The following is a 4,119-nucleotide window of genomic DNA, read 5'->3' on the forward strand; positions in this document are numbered from 1 at the left end:
TGTTGCGTGCTCATGTGAAGTCTCACAGCAGGCAGCATCTGTGAACAGGTGAGAATTTCTCCTTGAGAGGCATTAGAATCTTAAATGACCTCAGAATAAATGGATTTGCCAGTGAAGTCTTGGAGCCTTCCCTGCTTAAAAAATGTAAGACTCGCATGCCAGAGTTTTATTATAATTCTCAGAGTAATCTAGTTCCACCTTTAATCCAAAAAGCCTTAAACGTGAAGTAGAAGTCTGTTGTTTATTTACTTTTATTTAAAACCCAGTTATTGTGCTAGCCAAATATTGCATGGCTCTGAGTGACTTTCTTTCATGCACCTGCTATCATGTAATATGCGGTAACATAGGTTTCTTACCCTGTTACAATTTCAAACGGTGGCAGCTCCTCCAGCTCCTTAGGCTTTTCTGCCTCCTCTGCATTTTCTGCATTTTCAGCGTTTTCAGCATTTTCAGCCTTTTCAACCTTTTCACCATTCTGGGCAGGTTGGGGCTCCTCCTGTTTTTCAGCCATCCTGCAGGAATGGGGGTCCAATGATCACTGTAGAGGAAAGTAAACACTGCCCTGCAAGCTGTTCTTGGGCTGCAGAAGTGGAAATGTGACAGGAGAGGCAAAGAGCTGAAAGCTGCAGCCGTAGGCACAGTTGTCAAGGTCTATATATGGAACCTAACAGCAGCAGGGATGGGAGCAGGCTAGGATGACCCCAGCACTCTCAGATGTCACCTCACCCTCACTTTCACTCTGGCCCTAGCCTCTGTCTGGCCCCTTTTATTTTAAATATGAAGTGACGAGTTCAGTGTGGGTGGATTAGGTGATGGATGGAAAATGCTGAATGCAGAAGTGGCCTATTTATCCATTGCCATGACAGAAGTCTGGCTCCAAGCAGAGCACGCCATTGTCCTATGTTCCAGGACTTACTAGGGTGCCCTCCTCCTGCCCTTGAGGGACCAGCCTTCCAGAATGAACAGGAAGAGGCAGGTATAATTCCACCACTTATTCTAAAATCACTGGTTATTGGGTGGAGTTGAATGGGGTCTTTAATCCTTTAAATTTCTATCATGAAAACTGCAGCTCTTTCGATACCTGTTTCCAGAGGGCATATGCTGAAGAAACTGAGACCCAAAGATTATTTAGAATCAACTTTGTATCATCTCCACACACTGAACATATTTTAGGTGAGATAAGATAAAATAACCCAAACTTTCACTGATTCTAGTGTTGTCTGGGACTTTATCATCTGACAGTAAGCCTGTTGCACAGGTTCTATCTTTTCTTGAAGATTTAGGCAACATATTGCAATGTAATGTCAGTTAAAAATAAATATATAATGCATGGCTTCTGTCTTTTGGGTGATCATTCCAGGTGGGTAGTCTGCTGCAGCAAAACAAAACAGGAGTCCAGTGGCACCATACATTCTAACAAAGGCTTACATTCTGTAGTCTCTAAAAGGGGCCACCAGACTCCTGTTTTGTCTTTTGAATGATGTTTTTAAATTTTTGCTGCTTTGTGGTCTGATTGTAAATGCTTTGCTCAGGTGAAAATTACAGTCAAAGGTCTGGGACAGAATGTTACTATAGTAGGACTGAAGATACAAAATGAATGTGCAAATGAAAATGGAAAGATGGGAACTGTGCTGCTAACTAGATGAGTTATGACAGGAAGCCAAATGGAGAAGTGGTGCTGAGTACTGGAGTGTGCCACAGAATACGCATCTGGCTTGGAGTAAGAGAAAAATGGGTGAATGATTTGAACCATAGTGAATTTAAGTGTGGATCAAGAGGCGGGTGAAGGGTAAATGTGGAGCTTGCTGCATTTTGCTTATTGGAATTTACTAAGGCATTCATGGGGGGACACACACACACACACAGTGTCATATTTTTACAAGCATGGGTTTAGGATGTCTGCATTGCTGTGCACTGAGCTAAGCAAAACTTCCTGGGAATTCCCTGGAATGTTTTTCATGTAGGAAGTAGATCAGAAAGATTTTTAAAAATTCATCAAACGTTTTGTTCTTAATGTAAATTGCAAGGCAACATACAGGTGTGTATGTGGTGTTTGTATAATAGCTTTGTACCTTTTTAAACTTTATACATGGCACTTGTTCCATTCTTAGCCTTATTTTTAGAAATGCTCCAGGTTTCTGAATCAATTGATAGCCATCAGACAGGGTAATTGAGAATTGCATTTCAGTCTTCCTGCACTACACAATGCATGTGGGATTTTGATCTAAGCTTTTCGTCCTTCTTTTCCTTATTCACTATTGTCTGGTGCTGTTCTTGCTATATGTGACGGCAAAATCCCTCTGAACTCCCAATCATTTGATCAATATATGTTCTCTATAAGTAAGAGTTGTTATGGAAATATCGCCACTTCTTCCTCATGCCTATATGATCCCCCCCCTTCATCCCATGGCTTTTTACTCAAGATTTTCTCTGGTTACTGCTTCAAAAACTGACCACTCACACACAAGTTAAAAGGTCATTCAGCTATTTGCTGCACATTGCGGTTTCTGTGCATGTTGCTACCAGGACTGGTTCTTGTGGCTTGGTGAACAGATATTGTGCATTTGGCAAACTGCGACTGTTGGGATGGGTTTTACCTATAAACATGGGACAGCAAAAATTGTGAAGCAGTCCCACACTGAGAGGAACTTTTTAAAATGGTATGGATGGAATACTTCCTTCTGAAAGTGTATTGTTTTTTTCTCCTCTTAGTGGTAACTATGTTTGAATTCCAGCATCCCAGATCGATCAGTGTCAACTTTGACATTTTAAGAAAGAATTGCAGGGATGGGAATCCTGAGCTGCTGAGTGATTGCTCTTTCCTGCACCTTCTCATGTCCCTCTGACCCACTTTATTTTTGGAAGCTCAGGGCTGCTGGATTAATCAGGGTCCCATCATTCTTGCTGCTTTAGCTTTCACTGGAGCCAGCCAAGCTGTACAGATCAATGCTAAGCTTTAATCTAATCTCTGGAATGTGATGCTGGGGTGGTGGTTCTTTCTTTTCCCCAGCTGCTACTGAACTCCTTCTAGGGGAGTGCTGGGCTCAAATATAGACAGATCACTATAGGCTGTGTGTGGGACCAGGTCTATGGGAGGGAACAATAGATGTATAGTGTGTGGATCTTTATTTTTCTTGCTTTGCTGCTATCCAAAGTTTGCCCCTGTCCAAAGAGACCTGAATGGGCAGAGATTGCCTTTCTCCAAGCCATTGTCTACCCCGCCCCCCCCAAAAAAGAGGGCACTGGTAGGTTGGGGGGGGGGTAAGAATATGAGTTCCTTTCTCTCTCTCTCTGTCCATGTAATTTGCTATACTTGGGCCATCTTAGGTATCTGGCCTTGCCTCACCAGTTTGGTTCGATTGTGAAATCTTGTCTAGTTGTGCCAAAGCACATGGAATGCAGGTGCTTTGCTTTGCACAGGTGGCTGTGTGACATGTGGAAACCAGGAGGAGGCTGCAGAAGGCCTATGCAACAGACAAACCAAAGAGAATGAGGGGTAAACTGTTTGCAACTTTCCTATATCACACTCAGCAGAAGGGAAGGTGTAAACACTCTAGCTGACAATAAATAAACCTTAAATATGCACAGGTGGCTGTATAATATGTGGAAACCAGGAGGAGGCTGCAGAAGGCCTATGCAACAGACAAACCAAAGAGAATGAGGGGTAAACTGTCTGCAACTTTCCTATATCACACTCAGCCGAAGGGAGGGTGTAAACACTCTAGCTGACAATAAATAAACCTTAAATGTATTGCACATATACAATAAAATATATTAGATACCTCTATTGGGCCACAGGTTTATATATCCAGTCTCCTTTATATGAAGTGGAATCTTCTTGGGGAAGAACTGAGTCTGACACAGGTCAGTGCACATGCTTTCAATTGGAATTGGAAAATACATGCTATAAGACTGGATTATATTGTCAAACATGATATATGCTCTGAATTGGCATAATTGTATCTTAAATTAATTGTTTCTTTAATCCTCCAATTTTGTAGCTTCATTGTTTATAAATGTTTATATATGGCTAATAGTTGACTATATGCACCTTCTGATGTTACTTTGTTGGCTAATCTATTTTGAGGATCTATTTTTAAAGGTTTCCTTTTGTCATTG

This window comes from Gekko japonicus, unplaced genomic scaffold, assembly GCF_001447785.1.
Source record: "Gekko japonicus isolate JY-2015 unplaced genomic scaffold, Gekko_japonicus_V1.1 scaffold255, whole genome shotgun sequence".
Lineage (NCBI taxonomy): Eukaryota > Metazoa > Chordata > Lepidosauria > Squamata > Gekkonidae > Gekko > Gekko japonicus.